Source organism: Pyrgilauda ruficollis, unplaced genomic scaffold (genome assembly GCF_017590135.1).
Source record: "Pyrgilauda ruficollis isolate IOZ18807 unplaced genomic scaffold, ASM1759013v1 scaffold33, whole genome shotgun sequence".
In the NCBI taxonomy this organism is placed as follows: domain Eukaryota; kingdom Metazoa; phylum Chordata; class Aves; order Passeriformes; family Passeridae; genus Pyrgilauda; species Pyrgilauda ruficollis.
Window position 1 is genome coordinate 2,940,481 of NW_024524711.1, and position 12,720 is coordinate 2,953,200.

Sequence of the window (12,720 nt, forward strand, 5' to 3'; positions counted from 1 at the left end):
TTAACTGTAGAATGAGGCTTTAGTATTAAAAATGGCACTTAAGCAAGCATTAAATATTCTTCTAATCACGTTACTGTTCCTCTAATTGAAGTATTATCTTTAAAAATTGGAGTGATTAAATAAGGCGAGTATTTACAAACACCTTGTCTTAAGACAAAGTCTAAGGGTTATCAGCATAGATATACATTAACAAATAATATTTGAGTAAAAAAATGTACCTTGGATTAGTTTTCAAATAACCAGGAATAAAGGAGTTCAATGGCATTTCATATCCTGTATTCTTAGACTGTCAGGGAAAAATGCTGTCTATATATATATAGTCCTATCATAAAATGTCAATTTACTAAAAAGAATGGTTTATAGTGGTCACAAGAGCCCCAACTCATTTTCCTGTATGACCAGACCAGTCTAATAATTTTGTTTGCATTGTGGTTAATTTTGTTTAATGGTTGATTTGGAATTATTTTTGGTATTCATTTGCATACATATATACATAAATACTCTGGCATAGGCAGACATAGGCATATGTGTGACCAGGAACTGAGGGGAGAGTTTATATATTCATTCTTAAGAAAAATGGGGTTTTGTAGCTGCATCAACCAGAGTAGGGTGCCTGGGGTACTCATCCTCAATCTCTCCTGATGAAAATTTAGACATGAATTTGTTGGTGCCTTGATGAGGCAGCCCCTACTCTGCACATATCATTTATCCTTTCTACACGTTTTGCTGGCACCTCATTCCTCTGGCACAGATATCACGTTCTCATCCTCTCCAACCTGCCTTCAGAATATTAAAACTATACAAGTTGTTTGGGTACAAGTTTGGGTTTTTTTTGAGTACAAGGTACATGAGGGCATAGGACGTCACACAGGGTCTTCCACAACCACGTGTGACCTTAGCACTCCACCCTTAGCGCTCCATCAAAGTTGTTCCCCTGTGCACCCCCAGATGAGTCTCTGGCTCCCCTTGCTACTCCCACGGCTCCCTCATTGTGGGGACAAAGACAAGCAGGTTGCAGCCATGGTACAGCGTGTGCTGGGCTCCTGTTTGCACCCCAGTGCTCCTTCCTGGCAAGGCTCTCCTCACTCTCCGGGGGAGGCTGTGAAGGTCGGGTCTCATGTGACAGCTTCACCAGACTGCTGTGCTGACTGCAGCTCCCTGGGACCCACCCCCTTCACCTGCTGTGACTTCACCCCTGGACCTTCCCAGCTCCTGGCTGGCAGAGCGCGTGCGAGTGCTGCCACTCAGCAGCTCAGACCCACCAGGGTCTTGCTTATGCAACCTGCCTAAACCCCAAACCCTACCACAGCTTCTGGGATAAGACTCAAAAGACTGAGTTTAAATATTAACAAAATGCCCTGTGTTGCACCAGGCAGTCAAGGCTGAGCACAATGTTCTGCAATTGGGTTACATCGGTTTGGAAAAATCGTGCCTTTCAACGGCCTCGTGTACACACAACGAAGTTTCATTTTCCAATGTGTAAGCAGGTAGCAAGAGAAGACATCTGCTGTCCTGAAGAATTTTTTTTTTAAGCTCATAAGGCTAAATGAAGGCCAGAATCATCTCTTTACAGCCCAGAACAAGTGCTCAGCTGTTTCTGCTCTCCTGTGGGTTGGTAGGAGGAGGGGAAAGGCTGGGAGCAGGGTGGTGGGGACATCTCCCTGCTCCTCTTCCTCAGCAAGGCTGATTGCTGAGCCCTCCAAAGGAGGCTTGCAGAATGGTCACCCTTCCACAAGAGCACACAGGCAGCCCTCTGTGCCAGGGTAAGACCTCCACAAGTTAATTTGTATTTTCTGGCATCCTATCAGTCTCCCCAGCCAGCTGGTTCTCCTGGTAGCTTCAGCCATCTAACTCATCTGCAGTTGGGCATATCCACCTGCACTCTCCTAAACGTGCCCTGTCTCCTTTGCTTCACCCTGGTAATTTCCATCAATTGCTGGTATATCTCACTATAGAGAGTTGGAGTTTAGCCGTCAGAACAAAACTCAGTTGCATAGAATTAACTAACACTTACCTTCGGTGGAAGAAAATTGTTCTAAAACTTAACATCTTAAAGTACATGAGGAAGGCAGAGTGGTTCTCATGGAGGTGAGAATCCTTTTGGCAAAGCCTCACTTCACACCCAAGTGATGAGGCCAGATGCTTTTCAGGCTTGCCAGCACTAACAGCAGGAGGTCTCTTCCCACCATCAGGAGCCAGGGTAGTCTGGGTGGTGCAGCCTTTGCAACCCAAACTGGAGCAACGCAGCACTTTAGAATATCATGAGCGTCTGCAAAATTTTGTGTGTATCATTTATTTATTGTGCTTGTTAATTAGAAGCTTGTGCCAATGGGACCAGCAGTGCTGCACCATACCTTGCATCCATAACTCAGGCAACAGTCGCTGTGCACCTTGTCCTGATGGTGACGCTTGCTGGTCCAAAACAAGCTGTGATCTGACTCCCTAGTGCTGATTCAGTCAGGCTCTAAGGAGACAGTTGAGAAAATAAAGGGCTGGATTGGCTGATGAAAGAGAATGATTCAACAAAAGAAGGGAATGCATACATTTGTGTGGTTGCTTTTCTAGGAGAGGATATTTAATTGGGGTTGTCCTGATTATGACTTAGACTGCAATCAACTCATCTTTATTAGATGTACTTGGATACATGGGTTTTATTTTAGGCCCATCCCAAGTTATAAATTAAAAAGCCTTTCCAGAGGACCTTGGAAAATATTACATTGTGCAAGTGCAGCCAATATGTAAAAGATAATTAACTTTTTATCACAAAAGCAGATAATAAAAAGAATGCTTGAATACTATAATATTTTATAGAATACTAGAATATTTGAAAGCATTTTTCAGGAAAGCCACTATGATATGAAGGCATACTACAGTATTTATAATGATAAAACTTTAAAAGTTAGTTGTAATTATTATCATAAACTTACAATACCTTTGTAAGGGATATGACAGGAATATCCTCAGACTTGGTGGTAGTTTGTAATTTTGTTTCAGGACTGAGCTCTAAGCCTCAGAAGCACAAAAGTTTACGGCATTATGATGAGCAAGTATTAAGCTTCCATTGACAACTAGACTGGATCAACCAAATACACTCACTCCAAATACATGGAGTGCATGACCTTTTTTTCATACTAACATCTTGAGAAATGAGACAGGCAAGACATTTTCAAGATGTGAAGGAGAGTTTGATACGGGCTGTTTACTTGTCTGTCCTTTCTTTGCAAAAGCACCTCCCCAGAGCTCCAGCTACAGGTTTCCACCCAGCAGACTCTGTTTGACCCAGCCAAGATAACCACACAGTTGTGCTTGTGGAGACTGCCAGGTGCTGCTGGTTCCCATCTCAAGGAGCCTTTGCCTCCTCATCCTTCCAGGAAGAGCCCTGCTGGACCTCCTGCTCTTATTTTATCCTCTTGTTTGCTCTAAATTACCTTCCTCATAGACTTTGGTAACTGGCTGGTAAGAATGGGCAACTCCCCTTTCCCCTCCTCCAATCCCTCAAATGCTTATTTTCAAGGGATTTGTGTTCAGGATTATGGTTGTTTTCCTCAATCCCACTGCTGCCCTTCAGACTGACCAGTTTCTTATTGCCTTATTTTTAAGTGTTTTTGAAGCTTAGCACGGGTGAGATTCCCTCTTTATTTTCACCCAAAGGCCTCTTTTTTTCACTTCTGTAGCCCAGTGCTCAGAGCCCTGTTGGTGGTTCACTGGGAATGATGCCAGCTATTGAGAAAGAAGCTCATTTCCTGGAGCAGCTATCTTTTCTGAGATGGCCTTTATCCTAAACTGATTAGTCGCAGTATTTTTGGCTTGTTTGGTCTGGCACAATTCCAGCCGGAAGCAGCCTTTTGAGGAGCCAAGGGGAGCACCAGCCCTGGCAGCAGGTGCTGTGGCCAGGATCTGTTCCCCAGAGGCTGCTGCAGGAGAAGGTGCCACCACCCAAGCACTGGAGGGTTTTCCCATTGCTGTTACTGCCCATAGTTTGCGAAATGACTTTGCGCACCTGGCTTTGGGATTTGTGGTTTTGCGGGTTTTTTATCCCTGCTGGAGGAAGTGCAGCTCTTTTTATTAATAATGTTGTAGGTAAAAACTACAGTCGTGCCCTCTCTGGGTACCAGAGACAACTCTGGGCCTGATTACAGTTCCAAGTGGCCACATTTCCTTCAAGTTTGGCACAGTGAGCAAATAAACCTCTTTATTTACTTTTAAAAAACAAAAAAAAAACAAAAAAAAAACAAAAAAAAACAAAAAAGAGTGCTAAAAAAAAGAAATAGGCTGAAACCACTGGCTGTATGCAAGTCACAGCAAAGCCCCATGGGCACCGAGGCTTCCCCTCATACAAGCAGAGGCCAAAGTATGAGCTACAATCATTGTATGGAGCAAGAAAAAAAGCTGGGGGTCAGGGCTGGGCTGAAATGAGGGATAAGCCCAGGATCCCCAGAACTGGTGGGTTTGGGACTGTGAGCATGGAAATTCACATTGCATCAACAAGTAGGAAATGAAAATTCGTTCAAATGCTGCATTTGTGGTTGTTTGTTTCGTTGTGCTGTTTTCTTCCCCTGCATCTCTCAGTTGTCACACTTGTAAATCTCCTCAAATTAGCACAGTTAATAAGGAGTGCTGCAACCATTTTCCTACTCCTGCCTTCTCCTGAGCAGACACTGTGCCAGGTCAGACCACCTGCTGATCTGCATAAAGATTTCATCATCTTCCTGTGTCAATCTGCAAACAAGCAGATAGGAAGAATATTCAGGGGTGTGAGTGCAACAGAGGGTACTGTGGGGATTTTCAGCAGCATGAGAGAGATCTCATTTGTAGATTAAGAGGGACAAACAGATATATGTTTAACTTCTTACAACTGAACTCAGTTCTTGAATTTTACCCTTAATTTGTCCTACTTGTATTTATTATAATAGTATTTAAAATATATATTAAAGATTTTATTTACTGCTTAATGTATTTTAATATGGTTTTAAAGAATGTGGTATCTGTATGACATAGGGAAGCAAACTTTAAAGAAGTGAAAGTTTGCTAGCACTAATCTGGAAATTAATCTAAGCCACTGATATTGAGCATGTGGTCTTTGAACCTAGTGTTTTACTTCTAAGGATCTTTGTGGCATGAGTAAAAAAAACAGACTTCTCTATGATAGACTTCAATGTATACTTGAAAGATCTGTATGGAAATGTTTGTGAGTCCACAAATGGAAGTTAAGTATGTTAACAGTGTGTTGAAAAATAACAAGAATTTCAAAGAATGCCAGCAGCAAATCATTGCAATGTAGGAACACTTAACAACTACCAAAATATTCAGGAAAGTGAGTCTCCTTAAATAATCTGAAACTGTCCTGATGTACGATCAAAAGACAAAATACTCCATATCCCATGGCAACTTGTTTTGTGCAATTCCAGGGAAAGAGCAGGCTGTTAATAAAAGTAAGTTCAGCTTAAAACTCCCAAACCCAGATGTGCTTTCAAAGGCGCTGTGCACACTTGGATAGCTCTGGAACCAACACTTGGCAATGAAGTGGGGAATTGTAGACCCCAGACTTGTGGAACCTGCAGGTGCGTGAATCCCTCTGCTAGATGAACACAGAAATGTTGCTCCATGAGCAAAACCCCAGACAATTTTATTTTGCACATTCTTGCAAAACAAGCTGACGCTGATAGGAACGCAGGAACTGATAAGAGACCTGGTGAAATATTAGGAAAGACATTTTTCCATGTCGCTGTCACCCAAGAGAAACTCCAGGCATAATTCACACAGTTTAAGGAATGGCACAGTCTAAAGTATCTGGAGATAGTGGAGTATTTTATTGCAGTGGTATCTGCAAAGGTACATCACATAGGGAGATCTAGAGCACAAACATAAATGATTACTAGATGTCTCTGACAGTGTTTGTATATATTCTAATGTTCCACCAGCTGCCTAGAAATATGTTATTGGTTTAGGTTATTTTTAACAGTTTATTTTAAGGTTGTTTCAAAATGGATAAGCAAGTAAAAGTGTGCTCAGCTGGACTCTAGGAAAGAAACTGGGAACAGTGGCCAGGGGTCACCTGCAAAATATGGTGCTGACACCCATTCATGGAAGTTTCTTGTCATATTCTGCCAGGTAGCATTTTGGCCATTTATAATTATTTTGGTTTTGCTTTTTCTTTCATGACAGTTTGACTTTGTTCCTATGTAACAGAAATATTTTTGAATTAATTGAAATTCAGGTAACCGCTGTTGTGGTCTTCAAGGACCACTATCTTGATCCTGGCTTCCCAGAGATGGGATATGCATGGAGGAGGAATATACATGGACACTGCATGCAAGCCTAAGGTCGACAGGACACCCTGCAATGCTTCTCCTTTGGCCTGGTGGAACACAGAATGTTTTTACATTCTCACATGGCCGAAAACCCCTGGCAAATGGGGGTCCCACAAGCATCTCTGTGGCAGGTGTCCCTGTAGCCAGCAGACAGGACATCAGGGTGGAGTGGCAAGGCTGAGCCTCCCATTCCAGCACAGCACAAAAAGAGGCAATCCACTTCTCTGCTTTATTTCAGGTATCTGAACACTCACTGCAGTCTGTGTTAAACACAACTCCATGCTCATGCAGCAGGCCCCCTGTACCAGTATCTGTAGCAGTATCTGGCGGTGACACTGCAGATTCCCTGACTCACCCATCACCAGCTCTGTGATTGTGCTCCCTCCCATCCCTGTGATTCCCAGCCTGGTTGAGTCTCAATGTATTGCTAGATTCAGCAACTGTGAACGTACAGTCAAATGCTGAATTGACAAGTCTAATTGGTTGGTTGTCTCTGATGTGAGAGAATGTTTAATTAATTTTCTTAATGAAGTTAAAAGAGACAGCTTTAAATGAAAACAAATTACTTACATCTTAAGCAAAATACAGAAAGTTCATAAGAGGGAAAATAACATTGTATTTACTGTAAAAAAACTGTAACATTTTGTATTGAAGAATCAAGCACTATTTTTAATGTTGGCAGAGAAGGATGTCAAAACTTGTTCTGAAAAGCAATGTACAGGATTTTGTGTTTGTGCTCTTCATTATGGTGTAATGGAATCCTATAAACACCAAATACTGACGCCACGGTTGCTGGCTTTCAGGGCACAATAACTGTAAAGTCCATAAAAAAGATAATAAAATCACAGACGTATAATAAAAAAAGTGTGAATAGAAAATTAGAGGTATGTGAATGTGACACCAATCTTTTATTGGAAATTTCCAGTTGCACTTCACCATACACTGCAATAACTGCGCTGGGTGCTCCTGTGTATAGTGTGCTCTGTACAAAGGAGTGATAACTTTCAATGACTCACATCCTAGCAGGGTGTCAGCTCTTCTGGAGGCACTAAGCAAAATTCCAACCCTCTTTTTCTACAGGTCTCAATAAACCTGAGCAATCAAGAAATATCATTGTTAATTGAACTAATCTCTTCCCATCCAACCTCACTGCCCTTTCCTTTCTTATGTTGTTTGCCTCATATTTGCATCTTGACTAAACTTACTCATCCTCATTCTAGTTTTAGATGTCACCACTGAATTTGACACAGTAACGTGACTGATTTGAGTTGGGCTTCAGGGTGCTAGTAAAAGAAATTTGCTGTAAAAAAACCTAAGGTACTAGAGACTATAAGAAATTATATTATGCTTCCTTCTGGCACAAGAGTCTTGAGTCTGTGAGTCCAAGTGACACCTCTGCTTTCCATGAAGGCCTCTCAGGGCCAAGCATTTTTCCATTTCTTTCTTGGATGTCTCCAGTGGGAGCTTCAAATCTTCCTAAGGATGCCATTCAGAGGGTGTGTCCCTGTCTTTCCTCCAAAAAGGAGAGAGGAACTGGCACAGACAAGAGGTGCATGCCCAAGTACCTGCTGCACTTACCACTGAACAAAATACATTTACGTGCTAAACTGCCCGAGTGGAACTGAATGTCATTTTTTAAATGGTTGGAAGAACTTGAATTTTGGGTGTTTTGCACCTCTAGCATCACAGCAGACGGTATTGTGAGCAAACTTTGCTTCAAGGCTTTGGGCAGAACCTGGCCAGAAGACAGGATGCTGCCAGAAAGCTGCACAGGAGAACAGAAGTTTTATACAGCACATGGTGAAGGAAAACATTGGGAAACACTAGAAATCTGTATGGGCTGATGCTGTTATCCAGGTTCTCAGCCAGCTAATCTCCCAGTATCGATACTGGTGTTTGTTTAACACTGACGAAAGACGTGGAGCACTTCACAAGACAAATCCCGCATCTCCAGCAGAACTGTTTTCTTCTTCCTCTGAGAAGAATAGCTTCTTTATGCAGTAAGTCACTCCAGTCACTTGTTCTTCCCTCTCCATCCTGGCCAGGGTGGGAGGCAGCACAGGTAAAGCCCTTCAGAGCTCAGCTCAGCAAGGGGCTTTCAAGAGCTGTGGGTGGTTTTCAGCTCCCATGAAAACAAAGGGAAGCTGAGAGTGCTTGAGGCTTGGCAAAGGATCAGGCTGTGACTGATTTACCTCTCTGAACTCTTTGTGTTTATGGAGATACCTGAGAGACAGAACAATCAGGAATTTTCATTTCCTCCTCCTCCTCTGCTTTGCCTAGGTCATTTCCTCCTCCTCTTTCTGCCTGTGAAAAGGCCATGCTTTCCCAGTTAGTTGCTTTAGCTCTTTTTTGAGTATCTGGTACAAGGACATAAAGGGTTTGCACAGCTGAACTGTGTGAGACACAGGCAACCAGCCTCCTGTGTGGTCTTTGTGCATGAAAGCTCTTTTGCACTATCAGGGGAAAATCATGTTTTTAACACTACTGCTGAAAACAGAAAAGCCAAAGTGTTTATTCCCTTTGTCAGTCCACATACCACCTTATTGCTTCAGTGAGTTAGTGGAAATAATCCAAGAGTAAAGCACTTACAGGTAGATGTGATGAAGCCAAAGACGAGACCCTACTGACTTCTTTAGAACCAAGGGTCCCTCCTGCATTTAAACCTAGTCCTTAAAAAGCTGTTCTCTGGTTTATGTTGCAGATTCTTGTGATGATCCTGAACACAAAGCATTTAAAATTTTAAAGCTCTTCTATAATCACACCCTGTGAGAAGGGAAACCAAAAGCTGTTAACCTGTTTTATGGTTTTTATGGTTCTTTTTATAGTTGATGGTTCTACAGCTTTTTAAACGTTTGTTATTTTAATGGTAATAAGTAAAAAAAAAAAAAAAAAACTGTGCCAGCTTCACAAACTGCAGTTAGTCCCTTAAACCAACAGCAGGTTCCAAAACAGGGTCTTGCTGATGCAGAGAAGGTACTCACGACAGTTTGGGAAGTGACCTGGGATCTCTACTGACTAGACAAGCTTATAGTCTTGGTTAGAAGTGTAGCTCTAATTTTCAAAAGAACCTGAGGTCTCTAACATCTCTCAGGTGGCTACAGCACAAGAAGGAAATCCTGCTGAATGGTCTAATAGAGGTCACACCTTGTGAGATTGGATACTGGGGTCCTGCTTGCTTTATCATGTCTTGGTCTAATGACTGACTGAAATGTGGGCAAATGAGCTGAGGACAGAATTCCAGGCTCCTCCTGCCTCTTCTCCTAGATCCATGTGTGTGACTGATCCTGCAGAGCATGAAGGGTGCCTGTCCTCATGTTGTGACTTTTCACTAGATGAAGAAAACTTTCTTCAGGGGCAGAGTCTGCAACTTCAAATCCCCAGAGGCTAAGTTCTGACTTCCAGAGCAGAGGAGTACCCTAAGGAGCCTGGCAAACCACGGTCTTCATGATAACATGGGTGTCAACAGCTGGAGCATTGCTGGGTGTTCATGTCAGTGTGGTTAAGCAAAGGCTGGTGAGGATGGTTTTCATCAGGGCACGTCAGTGCTGGAGTGTTCTCAGCACCTCAGCTCTGAAGGCTCACTGCTGTCACGAACACAGGCACCTGGAACTGAAGTTGCAATCTGAGGCCTGAAAATGCTATTTCGTGTATCTCCTTAGGAGGTTTTAGGTATCTCAGGGAGATGTTTATCAAAGGTTCAATTTGGCCTAGGGAGGATAATCCCCCCTGGTTGCTCTGTGGGCAGTGAGGGCAGCAGGAGCCTGCAGTTCAGTCCAACCCACCCATGCCACAGTACGTGGCCAGATGCGTGGTCTGTGCCTTTCCACTCTCTGTCACGGGGTGCCACAGCTCTCAGCTGCCCTTTGGAAATCCCTGCAAAGATTATTTTTGCCAATAATCTGGGAATCCAGAACTTGTGTTTGGAAAGAAATTTAGGGACTGTTAAAGATGCTTTGGAGGAAGGTGTGGGGAGGCAAGCTTTGCTCAGAGCTGGCATGCCCAGCAGCCCATCTCCCTCATCAATGACTTAGGCCTCTTCAGAAGTGAAGGGTACCATAGCTGAGCTCTGTCCATGCTTCCCACTTCAGCTCAGCAACAACACAGGATTGCAACAGACAGTCCTTCTTATTCATCTCTATTTTCCCATCTGATCTTTGCAGACCAATCAGAAACAGTTCACCAAACAAAGATAAGCAATATCCCAGAGAACTTTAAGAAATTACTCCTTATCACCCCTCCTGAGGATAGGCTCAACGGTCAAGGCCACAGTTAAATCTTCCTTTTCTTGTAAAAGTTAACTGAAGTTAGTTATTAAAGTGCTGGCAGTATTTAGGGAGGTTCTGGAGTGAAGAAGAGCACAAGATACCTGCACTGCCTGTGAAAATTTCAGGGGCATCTTTATCCAAAAAAATCTTGGTGTAGTTTCTTCTGAAGAGCTTCCTGGAAGATATACCAGGTACAACTTAAAATTTTCATTTTAGATACGAGATATGTGAAGTGATGCTTAAAAATTAAATGCCATAAATGCTTATAGATGCTTATAAATTAAAGTCATGTGCTTTAGTTTTTGTAAAATATAAAAGTTTCCTTGTGGAATTTCTTTGTATTTTTCAGTTGTTTATATTGCAGAGAAGTTCAATTTCTGAGTGCTAAACATAGATTTAAAAGTGAGATGGACCATGTTAATATTTTATTATTCAATTAAAATGATATATTTTTGTGTACTTCTTAGTCAATATTTAGGATAAATCAATTAAGGGAAAAAATATCCTTTGTTAATCCTCTTAACAAGATGGCACACATGAAAATATACATTTCCAAGATTTCATAGAGCTGAGGGATTAGCTGTGGAGTTAGCGTGAGAAATGGTAATGCTTTTAATTTCTGACCATGGGAACAGGATCAGAGGCTATATGGACTAAAACTGAACCAGAATGTTGCCTCTAGAGCTCTATTTCAGGTCTAGTCTTGGTCAAGAGTGACTGAAAGTTGTAACCACTCAACAGCTGTGCAGTGTGAGCTTGGTCTGTGCTGGTGTTCCTCATGTGTGGATGGACACATTATAGAAGTCATCAGAAGAATTGGTCTTGTCCCCCAAGGAGCCCAAGGCACTCTAGAGAGGCAATGTGGGTTACTGGAGTACAGACTTCTCTTTTAAGGAATTTCTGAAGGACATTGGCCTTTACCATGCTGGTACTTTCCACAATATCCTCCTTATCTTTAAAATATCTAAAATAAGTAATGCCTAGCTGATAAAAAGCCTCCCTATTCTGAGGGCATCCCATCTTTTTTAAGATATATGGGAAGAAAATGAGAGTGGGCAAGAGGAAGGCAATACTGGCTGCACTTGTGGTATCTGACAGCTGCTGACAGAGCCTTGGAAGAGGGAATGAGACAGGAGAAGCTTGCCTAGCACCAGTGGTCATCTATCTGCGGCAAGGTAGCTCCGTGTGGTCCTGTTTACCTGCCAGGGAGCAGGCTGAAGGCACCTTCCACTGCGCTGCAGGTGCCTGGGCTGGCTTGGTTAAACCTCACTGAAGCACAGCACTGTGGTGTTTAATGCAGACTTCAGCTTGCCAAGGCTCCTGGTCCCCCCTGCAGCTCTAAGCCATCAGACCCCAACAAAGTCTGAAAATTGGGGGGGCATTCAGGAGGTAAAAAATACATGCAAAACACTTACACCTTCAATGAGACCAGCACTAATAAACCAAAGGGTGTTTATAGAGTTGTGAAGAAGCTATTGTATGCTTCCTGAAATTGGGGCAGTAAGTTTTGCCTGAAGAACAACTGGGCAAGGGGCAGGAGGGACAACTGAAGTAGTCTCAAAAGCTACAGCAGCTACAGCACTGAGGAAAATCTGAAATGAAAGAGTCACCCATACACGTCTTTTATTTTTATGGCTTATGAACTTTTCAAAGGGTACAAATAGTACATCTTGTGCCCTATAATGTAATGGACAAAACTGTTCCACAGGACTTTCAGCAATATCCCTCTTTGTGACATGAACTCTAAAAGGCAGATATACAGACTAGGAAACAGAGCAATTTAAAAACTTTTAATAGATTAAACAATTTCTTGCAAATCTAAGTAATCACAATTTATCAGGGAATAAACTGAACTAACTAATTTTTTCATTGAAATTTTCTCAGCCTCAGTTTTGGAGCTCTGATCCCAACAGACGGAGGCATAGCAGTGTAAAATTACAGATCAGAGTATTATTTTAACTGGCTTTGGATCAGTGTTTTGAATGAGCTTAGATTTTGAGCATTTGCTTGCTAGAATAATTGCCTGCCAGTTTTTGGAAAATATTACCTATCAATTTTTTTTATGTTAAAACAAAGAGTAAAAATGTTTAACCCATTGCCAAAATAATGAATCCTTTGTGCAAGAATAGTATGTCAACAAAATA